General features: G+C 42.6%; 1 pseudogene; it reads right to left on the bottom strand.

The window, feature by feature from the left end:
- Positions 1–1586: 1586 nt before the first annotated feature.
- Positions 1587–14537, bottom strand: part of LOC135521617 (myomesin-3-like) — a 91095-nt pseudogene continuing 78144 nt past the window's right edge.

Raw genomic sequence — 14537 nt, 5'->3', positions numbered from 1 at the left:
CAAGCTTTAAACATCCCAAGGAGCACTGTGCAATATTGAAATGGAAGGAGTATCAGACCACTGCAAATCTACCAAGACCTGGCCGTCCCTCTAAACTTTCAGCTCATACAAGGAGAAGACTGATCAGAGATGCAGCCAAGAGACCCATGATCACTCTGGATGAACTGCAGAGATCTACAGCTGAGGTGGGAGACTCTGTCCATATGACAACAATCAGTCGTATATTGCACAAATCTGGCCTTTATGGAAGAGTGGCAAGAAGAAAGCCATTTCTTAAAGACATCCGTAAAAAGTGTTGTTTAAAGTTTGCCACAAGCCACCTGGGAAACACACCAAACATGTGGAAGAAGGTGCTCTGGTCAGATGAAACCAAAATTGAACTTTTTGGTAACAATGCAAAACGTTATGTTTGGCGTAAAAGCAACACAGCTCATCACAATGAATACACCATCCCCACTGTCAAACATGGTGGTGGCAGCATCATGGTTTGGGCCTGCTTTTCTTCAGCAGGGACAGGGAAGATGGTTAAAATTGATGGGAAGATGGATGGAGCCAAATACAGGACCATTCTGGAAGAAAACCTGATGGAGTCTGCAAAAGACCTGAGACTGGGACGGAGATTTGTCTTCCACGAGACAATGATCCAAAACATAAAGCAAAATCTACAATGGAATGGTTAAAAAATAAACATATCCAGGTGTTAGAATGGCCAAGTCAAAGTCCAGACCTGAATCCAATCGAGAATCTGTGGAAAGAACTGAAAACTGCTGTTCACAAATGCTCTCCATCCAACCTCACTGAGCTCAAGCTGTTTTGCAAGGAGGAATGGGAAAAAATTTCAGTCTCTCGATGTGCAAAACTGATAGAGACATACCCCAAGCAACTTACAGCTGTAATCGCAGCAAAAGGTGGTGCTACAAAGTATTAACTTAAGGGGGCTGAATAATTTTGCACGCCCAATTTTTCAGTTTTTGATTTGTTAAAAAAGTTTGAAATATCCAATAAATGTCGTTCCACTTCATGATTGTGTCCCACTTGTTGTTGATTCTTCACAAAAAATAATGTTTTATCTTTATGTTTGAAGCCTGAAATGTGGCAAAAGGTCGCAAAGTTCAAGGGGGCCGAATACTTTCGCAAGGCACTGTATATGAAATAATTTTGAATACTTTAGCTGGGCTTTATCGAGCTTGCCTAGCACAATGGAACCGATAAAATCAGTGCAAAAGTGCAAACCAGGCCACATGGCTCTCCGGGCAGGATAAAGCAAACTCTGAAACTGTTTGAATAGTATTCGAACCCAGGTCTGATGCCCTGTGGAATCTTCCTAAAAAACAGTGTTCAAATCTACTCCACTGTTTAGCCAGGCAATGGGTGAATGACACCTTGGACAAGAGCTCTTCTATCAGTTCAGAAGACATATTGTAGCTACTCTTTGCTTGCATAATACTTTCCCGCACTTTTATGAGATGCTTCTAAATAATCATTGAATTACGAATCCCTCTAGCAGACATCTCAAACAGTGCACAAAATGACATCAGAAGCATGTTGAGGTGAATGAAACGGTGTCAAGCCACTAAGATCAAATTACTTTATTAGCAGCTTTATTAGAAGCGATTGCAGAGACACATGATATGACAAATGCTGTATGTGGAAAGCTAACAGGCGAATAGACCGACTTGAGCTGCAGGTTCCGACTCTGAGTGAGTGAGATTACAGCCTTAATACAGGGAGGTCAGAGCATAAATTAGGTTGATGTAGAACAACGCACTTGATGTGTCGTGCACCTATGTAAATCTGCTCCGTGTACATGACTAACATGACACCTCTAGTGAAATACAACATGGGAGATAATTGCAATTGGCATCAAGTCTGCTACTATCAAGACATGAAATGAACATTTAACGTGCTTGCCTTGGCCAATGAATCCTACCTCCGAGCTTTCTAGCCCCTGCTCACATGTCCTATTATTAAATTGCTCCAGAAAGAAAGGGGCGACATCATGCATTTGTAGCTGACACTCTTGGAATATTTATTGGTAGTCTAATGACACAAGAAAACAGGTTATTGCAGGCTTGACTGGACCTCATTGTCCTAATTGACCGCATTCCTTCTAGCACAAGTAACTTCTTCATCATTGCTTACATCTAAATGCCACAAATTAACCGCTTCTAGCATTTCACTTCTCATTAACTCCAATTTAACCCCAAGAAAACAAACTGGTTCAACCACACAAACACAACCCACTGGGCACACACTGGTTGAATCAACGTTGTTTTCATGTCATGTGGAACCAGCGTGGATATTACATTGAATAGACATCTGTACCCAGTTGTAATCGTCTCTAAGTGCAACAAAACCAACACTCCTTCCTTCCTTACATCTCCATTGCATCGTGCGCTGGGGCTGCTCGCCATGCTTGTACACGCTCACGGTCAACCGTCTGAGTGCCGTACTGGTTGTGCACAAAGATGTTGTAGTTGCCTGATTCCTCTCTAGTCACACTGTTGGGGGTCATAGTGCTGCACTTGTTCTTGTTGGCGATGTTGAACTGGCCCCCTGAGACGATGCCTTTGTCGTTCCTCAGTCAGAACATCTCTGAGGCAGGGTCACCGTCAGCGAAGCAGGTCAAGCACAGAGACTGGGGAGGAGAGGGATATAGAGATGACATGATTCACAACAGTCAATGTAAATATGAACAATGACAAAATACCACTTGTCACTGTTGACTTGGGCAGGTAAGGCTATTTAAAGAAAAAAACGTTTTGGAGAAGGTGCTGATCTATGATCAGTTCCCCCTGTCCATTTAATTGTATTCATTAGGATCTAAAAGGCTAAACTGATCCTAGATCAGCACTTCTACTTGTTGGTCTAACAGTACAATTACAAAAATCGGACGTAAAAGGATAATGAAGTGCTAGTGAACATGGTAACCGCGTAATAGGACAGTGTTATTTAGTAGTTAGCTTACTTTATTCTCCATGATAGCCACCACATCTGGTAGCACCTTGGTCACCCTGGCCCGATCTAAAGCAACGAGAAGGACATTTACTCCCTTGAATCATCCATAGGAAGCTCATTCAATCATTCCAGTGTACAGAAAATTAAACATTTAAGAAACAATGAAAGAGTATGCTACTCACTTTTCTCAGCAACCGCTCAGCAACCATTTGCAAATGGTTTCAGATCTATCACCATACTATATGTTAACTCATTAATATTGAATATAGAACAGTTTTCTGTATGTCCATGTGAGAATAGTGATAGAAAATAGTACCTGCAATTGTTTGTGTTAGTGTTTACCACTGCGTGCCATGCTGGGCGCTCACCATCAATATGGTAACGCACTTACTTCAACCTCTGGTATTCCAACAGAGCATCAGCAAAGGCTTTTAAAGAGAGTGATAATTAAATATAGATTACTGAAATGTAGTTTGGAAGAATGTAATATTCACCAACTGCCTGTCTTGGAAGATACGAATGTAGATCAAGATTGCAGACAAATGAAATTATATTTGAGTAAGAATAGTCTGATTCTGAGGGTTACATTCTAGTGGTGAAGACATTGACATGAATCTGAAGCAGTAAAATCCCTGTATGAAGCCTATTTCGCTTAACTGCTTTGAGAGACAATAGTGCTTTTTGAGTGAATCAGACTGGTCAGACTAACCTTGTCCAGATAGGTCTAGTGAGCGGGTGTGTTTTTCATGACCATCAAACATCTCCAGAGTGTACTTCCCCTTATCGTTCTCCGTGGGCGCAAAGACCTCGGCCCACAACTTCTGCATACTGCTGCCAGGATTACACCTCTCCAACTGGTCAATCCTACTCTCCCTGGTACACAATGAAATAGAATATGATAATATGATTCAATAGAATAGAATATATTTTTTTTGTAAAAATCCAACAAAAGATACTTCCATACAAGGCCATGACTATTTATGTCTGAGGGCTTTGCTTGTTCAGTTTTAAGTGTCTTTGTAAAAGCCTTTACGTTTGTTCTTTTTCAATCCGGTGAGATGAGATGGATTTGAGATTAAAAGGCTCAGACTGTCTCACTAAGGAAGCTGTGGGGCGATGTGAAGAAAAACAAAATTGCTAAAGCAACTGAGTTTAAATTGGACAACAATCCATGCTGCGACAGCAGTGCCCTTACAGAAAAATCACATGATTTCACATTTTCACGTGTAGTTTCATGTTATCACATATTGCGTAACATGTTATCACATTAACTTCATGTAAGATCACATGTGATCACATGAAAACGTGTTTTTGGCGCACCACCTGTGTTTACGTGTACAATTCATGTGGTTTTTCTGTGTTGGGTTGTCACCAGCTCTCGTAATAGAGAGGTACAGGATGTGCAGGCTCTACAGACAGGCACCAACACAGCTGATTCAATTAATTAAAGTCTTAATGATTAGTCTATTAGTTGAATCAGGTGTGTTAATGCTGGACTAGAACAAAAGCCTGCCTGCGCCGTAACTCTGTAGAACCAGGGTTGGTGGTTGGTGCTAACCATAAAAGCTGCCAGCAGGTGGCGATAAAAGTCTGGGTCCCTGTTCCCTGTACCATGCTCTGGTGTGAAGTGTCCCTTCGGTGCAGATTTAGGGTCAACTTCCCCTCCCCCAATCCTAGCCTTAACAATTAGTGGGAAAAATGCTAAACTGACCAGAAATCAGCGCCTAGGGGCAACTATTCCTTATAGCAAAGGCTGACTGTATAATGTATGCAAAGTAGAACCAGTGGGCCTGGAGCACAGCCCGTATGGCAGGGCAGAGTACAGAGGCCAAGCCAGGCCAGGCAAGGGAACTCACTTGAAGTGCCAGCTGGTCTTCATGTAGCTGATATAGTACTTGAGAGAGCAGTAGAGCTTGAAGCCCATAGCAGTGCATTGAATCCTCACTGGGCCTGTAGACAGTGCTGTGCCACAGAGAGAGGAAAAAGTCAAACTCAGAGAGATGATACTCTGTGACAGAATGTCCTTGTTGGGATATTGACAGTTGACAGGGCATGCTGCCTACACTGTAGTTTAGGTCCAATACATTTGCATTTGATTCTAACCTGTAGTCAGGATATGACTTCATCTTAAGTTGTCCCCATCCAAAAAGTCACTCATGTTTCAGTACTGGACTGCAGCTCATCATCGTCACCCTGCCCGGAAAGACCCCCGTCTACGGTAGGCGGCACCCATAGACATACATATTCACATGATGTTCATTGGAATCAATCAAATTTATTCATAAAGCCCTTCTTACATCAGCTGATGTCACAAAGTGCTGAACAGAAACCCAGCGTAATAGTATTAGGAAATCTATGCTGAACTTACCCCACAGGAGATGGAGGAGCTTGTCATACTCTGTAAATAAAGACAGAATAATTATGTCTCCAGACAGTGGGCTCTACTTAAGCAATAAGGTCTAAGGAGGTGTGGTACATGGCAAATATACCACAGCTAAGGGCTGTTCTTATGCATGATGCAACGCGTTGTGAGTGTTCCCCTACTGGCCCCTGGTTCACCTCTGACCTCTGGGCTGGGTCCCTAAGCGCTGTGATTGGTCCACAGTGTTCCTGCCAGGGCCAACAAGAGTCAACAAGAGTGTCTCCCATCCGGCTGACCAAAGTCCATATAGGACATTGTATGAACGCCTGGATACAGCCATTAAGCAGTGGTATATTGGGCATATAACACAAACACCCAAGGTGCCTTATTGCTATTATAAACTGGTTACCAACGTAATCAGAACAGTAAGAAGTCATTTTTTTGTCATACCCCTGATAAATGGTCTGATATTCTACGGCTTTCAGCCAATCAGCATTCAGGGCTCAAACCACCCCGTTTATGATCGTCATTAACCTCTATGCATCTTCATTCAAAGACTTAATCATGGACACTCTTTTGGCTGCATATGGGTGGCCCCTTTGTATGATGTATTGTTGTCTCTACCTTCTTGACCTTTGTGACCCACAGTTGACTTTGCATCTTCATTCAAAGACTTAATCATGGACCATGTTTTTGTGCTGCTTTGTATGATGTATTGTTGTCTGCTACCATGTTGACCTTTGCTACCATGTTGTTGTCATAATGTTTGCTACCATGTTTTTGTCATATACCATGCTGTGCTTGTTACCATGTTGTGTTGCTACCATGTTTTGTCAATTTGTAAGTTGCTACCATGCTTTGTAAGTTGTCATGGATAAGAGCTGTCTTGTTAAATGACTTAAATGTAAATGTAAATGTATGTGGTGTTGTGTCTCTCTTGTTGTGATGTATGTTTTGTCCTATATTTATATTGTATTCATTTTTTAAATATTTTTAAATCCCAGGCACCCTTCCCCGCAGGAGGCCTTTTGCCTTTTGGTAGGCCATCATTGTAAGTAAGAATTTCCCAGTGAAATGAAGGTGTCAGGACTTCTGCCGAAGTCCTTGCCTCTCCTTGTTCGGGCGGTGCTCGGCATTCGACGTCACCGGTCTTCTAGCCATCATTGATCCTTTTTTCATTTTCCATTGGTTTTGTCTTGTCTTCCCACACACCTGTTTTCAATCCAATTCATTACCTGTTGTGTATTTAACCCTCTGTTTCCCCTCATGTCTTTGTCAGAGATTGTTTAATTGTCAGTGTAGTGTGATTGTTGTATAGGTGCGCGTCGGGTCCTCGTACCCATGTTTGTTTGTTTATGTACATTTAGTGTTATGGAGCATACTCCGTGGACTTTATTAAAAGACTCCATTTTACACTCCATTTGACTCTCCTGCCACCTATTACACCTATGCATGACAGAAGGTGAAATAAAATAAATAAATAAATAAAAATAATACATGGATGATAATATTACATCATGTGCCATCTCAGTTTCTGCACCTTCTGAATCATCATGAGACATAAAACAATACTGCACAAACAAATACTGCACAAACAAATACTGCAAACAAATGCACTTTGAAATTGCCTCATAACAATGTAACTTGAGAGACCACATACTGTAACATTTCACCGATATTTCTGCTAGACCGGGGACCGTATTGATAAAGCACTTCAGAGTAGGAGTGCTGATCTAGGATCAGGTCCCCCCCAGTCCAAGTCATCATATTCATTAGGATCTACAAAGCAAAACGGAGTACTTTACGAACATGGGCCCATGTCTGTGGTTGTCCATGACAGTGCCATGATGTCTCACCTTTATGTAGTAACTCCAGTGTGCTGACATCCTGTCCTCCACCATCAGATGCCACAGCTTTGTAGTGGCCTGCCTCCTCCTTAGTCACCTGAGATTCACCAGAGAGAAATCAAGTAAATCATTATGACACACGCAGGCATGTCTGGTTCATGTCCCCTGAACAAGGCAGTTAACCCACTGTTCCTAGGCCGTCATTGAAAATAAGAATTTGTTCTTAATTAACTGACCTGCCTAGTTAAATAAAGGTACAAAAATAAAAAAATAAAAAATGTCCGCACACACATACACATAGGGTTTGAGAACACATTTGACTTTCTGTACACAGATAATCCTACCCACTGAGCACAGACTTCAATTCAACGTCTATTCCACATTGGTTCAACGCAATTGAATTGAAATGATGTGGAAACAATGTTGATTCAACCAGTGTGTGCACAGTGGGTAATTATGCAATGATCTATAAATACTCATACTGTAGAGACACTCTGACACAGATTCTCTCTCTCTCTGTGTGTGTGTGTTTGTTCTCCTGAGCTTAACCCTATTCCCTCATCTGCCACCATCCCATTAATGTACATCCAGTACTACTGAACATTACAATACTGTAAATATGAGGTGGTAGGTAGCTTAATAGTTAGAGCAGAGGATCTGTAGCCGGAAGGTCGCCAGGTCAAATCTCCACAATGGCGCTAAATAGTGGGTTTGAGCATAAGTGATATGTGACATTTTGGGCCCAGATTCAGCCTAGTCCTGGATTAAAATCATTCACAATAGAGACTCTCCGTTGAATGTGTGTTTAAATCCAGGATTACGTTTAATCTGGGTTCAGGAAACGAGCCCTATGAGGACTGGATGTGGTATGTGTACCTGTTGCACAGTCATGGTGCTAACTCCAGTCTGCTGGTCATACACAGCTGGAGTCTCCATGCCGTCCTTGAACCACTTCAGAGTTGTATCCTTGCTTAACGTTGGTCACCTGGACCCAGAATGACAGAGGATTCTAATGATACATTAACACTGTGCACGGAATACATTCATAACAACACACATGCATATTAGAATACAGAATCCATGTGATTATTCCATAACGAAGATAACAAGATATTGGAGAAATGAATCTATAAATTATAAATAATCTACAAATTACCTTGCATTTGGTTATAAACTTACAGTCCTCTGTCATGGTCCATGACAAAAACTCCAGAAAATAGGGTCCTTGAAAAAGCGATGATTAACTGCGCACACTGGACCAGAGATACAGCGGCCATCTTTGCTGGCACTCAATCAATGAAACTCTCTATATTCTGGTGTGTCAGCACTATATGTTCTAAAGACATAGCTGCCTGTTCAACACTGTTTGCACTCCATAAACTGTAGATAGGTATGTTTTTGCCACGAGCCACAAAGCTAAGGAAAGGGACTAACGGTTGACGATAGATAGGAAACTAGGGCATTGAGGCGTATTAAATCTGTTTCAGCACATTTGGAACCTATTTTACACAGAAATGAGATATTTATCTACTGTTGGCAGTAGATGAAAACACATCCTACATGGACTTTGATCAGCTCGATGGGAGAAACTCTCTGAGAGGATCCGGCACCTTTTCAGATATGACTTTGTTTGTTCCGGCACCTATTTACCCAGATCCGGTACCTCTCGCGGCATGATTTATTCATTGTTTCACTGTTCGCACTGTAGACATTTGAATAAAAACGATCAGCGTTAAATCAAGTTACCTCCTCATTATTTCTCCCACCCCCCAAAAACACCATCAAGTAAAAGCGATCCTTCTGTGTAATCATCCTATCCTGCCACACTGATTCCAGACCTGCTCTCTTATTTGTACATAGAGGTTATGGGGAGGGCGGGTGGGGTAAGTAACTGATTTTGACACTGGTCTTGGTAGTGGTGGTCAGCTGGTGAAGAAGTCCCTACGTAATCACATTACGTAGCCTAGGCTAGTCGTCTCCCTACTGAATTTGAATTGTGGGAAAGCCAAATAAAAAATGTTGTCCCCCCCCACTCATGTGTTCCAGGACCTCCCGATTTACAAATGAGGCACTGGATCCAGCCCAGAGGTTAGAGGTGAACTAGGGGCCAATATGGGAACACTTACCTGACCTGACTACTCTCTTGTAGTCCATTCTGTTGGCTATGGACTGAGCCAGTGTCTGACGAAACTCTGCCAAAGACACAACCACAAGGTTACTTCCCTACTAGCACACTGAGGATATGCTGTACATATTAACTATCAATAATAAGACAGTAACATTGAATATAATAACCAAATTGATTGGAACAAATCTATATATCAAGCCAAGCCAAACACTTACTGCTCTTTAGAGTTCACAGCAATAGTAAGCTGCCCTTTTCACACTACTGTGCCGATCTGAAGCAAACTGTGCTGGCTCACCACTTCCAGCAGCTACGGAGGATGCAAAAATAGGCCAGCTCATCACGGCTTGGTTTAGCTCAGCTCGGTTCGGTAGTATGAACATCCCGGCAGTGAGTTGGGGTGACCAGATGGACTCACTCTCGTCCACGAGCACCAGGGCGAACTGGTTCTTGGCGCGGCCGTCGCAGAGCTGAGCTGTGTAGGGGCCCTCGTCCTCCTTAGACAGCTGGTCAAACAGAATCTCTATCAGCCCACTGGCCTTGTCAAAGTTAATCTTACCGAGAGAGAGAGAGAGAGAGAGAGAGAGAGAGAGAGAGCTGAGCTGTGTAGGGAGAGAGAGAGAGAGAGAGAGAGGGAGAGAGAGAGAGAGAGAGAGAGAGAGAGAGAGAGAGAGAGAGAGAGAGAGAGAGAGAGAGAGAGAGAGGACACACACAAGCACATAAATGTACATACATGTGCACACACACGCAGGCACGCATAACTCACAGTGTGACTTGGCAAGGGCTCTAAAATGGGGGAAATGGGGATTGGTTTATTCACAAAATCCTTATCTGTAGTAATTTAGTAATAAACCCTTAGCAGTGTTGACGTACATGACGTACACGTGCATGGATGCAATCATGCTATTCCATACCGAGTAACCACATGCAAGACACTGAGTCCAAAAACATGCATGTTGGGTAATATTAGTTTAACCCCATGGAAAATCCACATCTGTTGCAACAACCTCTGCCTACAGTAATCTTCCAACCTGTGGTTATTTTTTAGGTTGATTTCATAACAAATCAACATTGCTAGCATATTGCTACGTACATTCTGGTGAAATTCTTTATGAAGGTGATTTGTGTTTAAATGAAATTGCAAATATGATGGCGAGGGTAACATTTTTGGATTGTGATTGTTTTGTGATTACTTTCTCTTTCTATACAGCCAATACCTCTGCAAACTTGAATGAGAAAATATAAAACATTTAGCTATTTTGTGGCACATCTACATTTCGTTATTTGATGGAGAATTTCACTGGAAATGGATATGGATTCGGAAACACAATCATCTGCATATATTCCAAAATAAATGTGTGTATGCAAAATGCAGTAGCTTATGCTTTATGCACACCTCTGGGAGACAAGCTATAACTTGCCTGGACCAGTCTGTTTCTGTTTCTGTTTCAGCCATTACTGCACCATTGACTAAAGCAGGAACATTCTGACACCCAAGCTAGTTTTAGTATTCATTTGAGACATACACACCCTCCTGATAGATTAGTACACACAAGATTCTGTGTTCTGAGATTAGAACATATAACCTGTGTTTTGAAGTGCTCCTTTACTGCAGCACTAGAGATCTCTCTGTCGCTGAGAATGAGGCAGAGCTCTGCAGCATTGCTCAGGCTCTCAGTCTGCATCCAGAGACTCACGTTCCCTTTCTCTGACACCTCCACCTGCCACTTGGAGCGCAAGGCTATCACTGTAGGGGGAGGGAACAATGAATAGGGAATAGGTTATGCATTCAGGTTGGCCTCCAAGCTTCAGCAAACTAAAATAATCTAGGAAGGGCGCAATGACAGGAATCAAAAAATAGGACTTACCCAAGAAAACATCTGAGGGAATAGGTTGTTGAAATTGTGATGTTGAACAATGTATTATAATGCCTGTTTCGATTTGAAACGGAGTACTATCAATTGTTTTAGCTCGATAGAGACTTGTATTATTACAGTGACTAAGTCTTACATGGGTGGCAGATGTGCCAGCCGAGCTCGGGTCAGTCTCTCCAGATCTATGGGAAAAGAAAGAGAGTGGGGAATTACAGGGAGCAGCAATCTTTTGTGCAGGTCATCTTTAGCTTTGAGTATAAAGTGCCTTCCCCAGTGAAGGTGAAACTGGAAGAGATGTCTGGGTTGTCACTCATCTCCACTGTGTACAGGCCCAGGTCCTCTTTAGTGGCGTTTGTGAAGGTGAGGATGGGCCTGGGGATGGACAGAAGGAAGGACAGTAGGCTTAAAGGACAGACCAGTGGACTCAGTAGGCCTGAATGGGACCGTAGTGCTCAGTGAAAAGGGAGGACATTTTGCATCGTAGTGTGAGGTGAGGAAGAATCTCCACTGAGTCCGACCCTTTGCTGACCTCTTAACATTAAAGTCTTTCATGGGTTAAATGTCCTCTCACAAATCTACGGGTCGTTTTTCTTCTCTCTCTGTAACACACACACACACACAAATTGCAGTACCTAATTGTTCTCCCACAGTACCCTGGCTCTCCCAGCTTTAATAGCCTCTTTGTAGTTTTTGCTCCAGACAAACGTGCTCTTCTAAGGTAATTTCAGTGGCCTCAAAGGCCAGGAAGATGAAGCCATCATTGTCCACACCAATCTCTATGTCTCTGGTGTCTGATGGAGAAAGAACATGAATCATAAGTCATTCTGATGATATTGTTCATCAGGGGCCTGTATGGCTAAAATCAAGCCTTATCCCAGACCTGTTTGTGCTCTTTTGCCAACTTCTATGGTCATGTTTACTCCAAACACAAACAGACCTTGAACCAGACTAACTAAATCCCTAAAATGACTCACCTGGTTGGGTCTGGGCTCTGGGCTCTGATAAGCTCAGAGGGCAGAGAAGGGATGCCCATTCCAGCCTTGTTGAAGACACACACTCTGAGACGATAGGTCTGACCAGCATAGAGACCTGACACCTGGGAACACAAACACACCAAAATCAATTTGAGAATTTAATCAAAAACAAAAACACATTACCTCTATTTTAATGCATCTATATCCTTATTACATAAAACAGGTATATCTCACCAACCTTCAAAATGGTGTCTGCAATTGGCTCTTCATTCACAGCAGTCCAGCTCTGTGATTGGTCTCCCTCGCTCAGCTCCACCAGGTACCCTGTGATTGGTCCTTGCTGTCCTTCGTAGAGAGGCACTGCCCACAGGAGGACTAGAGAGTTAACCCTCACCTCCCTGAATGCCAGGTCATAAGGGCAGCCTGGGAGATGAGTGGGGTTAGCATAACACAAAGAGAGAAATATGAGGGAAAAACACACATTTGTTTATCTGTGTCAACCCATACAGTGTTTCATTCTATACAGTACATGGATTGATAAGTGTCTACTGTGTTAGAAAAATACCAACCAAACCTGTGTTCAAGTACTATTTGAAATCAGTGTTTGGTTCATCCTGACTGGAGTGCCAGGTGGGCAGGGTCTGCACTTTTTGGGATTGTCTATTGGTTACATTGCAACATGCATGCTTATTCAGGCACAGATAACGTATTTGAAATGATTTAAAATCAGGCTAAAACAGGGAGAATATTGTTATTTGTCCTTTTCCCGTCTCATATACTCACCCATAAACAGCCAAGTTGTCTGTGACAGAGCAGGCCATCATAAAGAAACAAACAAATAATAATAATACAATTTTAAAAACAAGTAAAGTGATTTTGCTTAATCTAGCCCTTCGTTTTTAGTGCCAGTGCACGGTAGTTCATTTGCTTAACGATTTTCAGTCGCATTTAACTGATTTAAGATACGGGGAGATTCAGCTGGATTAATGGGCTGTGCGGGATAAATGGTGTGTGGCTCTCTCCATTTCCAATATGAATATCACAACAGGCAGCCATTTTATGAGAAAGACCATGGGGCCAACACAGCTGGCCACGGCTGTGCACTGAACTGCTCCATTACCGAATGACAGAGTGGGTAGAGGGAGAGAGAAAGAGAGAGTGTGTGTTTGAGAGAGGAAATGTATGAATGTGTGTGTTTTAGAGAGTAAACGTGCATATGGGTGCGAACTCTTTGCGTGTGTGGACAGTGACCATGTGTGTGCGTGCGTCCGTGTGTATGTGCGTGCATGAGTAAGTGTGTGTGTTTTCATGATGATTGCATCATCCTCACCTGGCTCAGGCATGGTCCACTCCTCACACAGGAAAGCCTCACTGGGCTCAGAGGGTTTACCAACACCAAACACGTTGGCAGCAGAAACACAGAACTGACAGTAATGCCCCCTATCCAGGTTACAGACCTGTAAATAAGACAATACAAAATGAATACAGTTACTGTCCAAATTAAAACCAGGGTTGTGTTCATTAGGGCATACTGTAGAAAAACATTTTAAAACATTTTTACAACAGTGTTTCTTATGGGTCAAGTTCTTCTGTTTGGTGCCTAAGGAACAATACCCTGGTCATTGAGAAAACAAGGGTCAGCTAGCCCCGAGTTTCAGTATGTCAATTCTTACATGGACAAACCGTGGACAAAACAAAAAGGAGACCTTGTAAGGAGAGTTCAACACAGTATCTGGATAACCTCGGGCACTCGGAGAGATTCATTTGAGATCTGAGGTTGTGTTCTCACGTCCTGATTTAGCCGGGTTTCTTCAACTCCACACATATGGACATGGCGGGGGAGAGTTGGGTTAACGACGACTGTGGAAGGAATGTACCTCTGGCTACATGCAGACGCTGTCAGTCCAGACAAAGAAACATTTCTGCATTTGATGGTTGAATTTGATTAACGTTCTATTAAAAATGATGGATTTCAGCAAATGAAGCAAGGCACGCAGCTACAGAGGACAAACATAGGTACACGGTAAGGTTTGACATATCTACATGTTTAGAAGTATCGGCTGACAGCGACTTGACGCAGTCAGAGATACAGTCCGCGCACTCTCGTCTCCACTCAACTCCAGTGATGTGATGGACATTGTGCAGTTGAAAAAAACTTGGCTAATCCTAACCAAGCCACATACTGTAAAGCCAAGCATAAATTCTGCCAGTGCAGTTTGGAAAAGACCCATAGAGGCTGGCTTTAGGAAGGGGATTCGGATCATTGATCTCAACCACATTTTTTCACAGCCACTTAGCCTTTAAAGTCCTTATCGCCTATGAAGTCTTTCTGCTTTAGGGGGACTGAGCCAAGGGACAATGGCTATCAATAGACAAACCTGAGGGGCTTATCTAAGT

This window comes from Oncorhynchus masou, chromosome 30 (genome assembly GCF_036934945.1).
Source record: "Oncorhynchus masou masou isolate Uvic2021 chromosome 30, UVic_Omas_1.1, whole genome shotgun sequence".
NCBI lineage: Eukaryota > Metazoa > Chordata > Actinopteri > Salmoniformes > Salmonidae > Oncorhynchus > Oncorhynchus masou.
The sequence above is the reverse complement of the archived record's forward strand: the minus strand, read 5'-3'. Positions and strand labels throughout refer to the sequence as shown.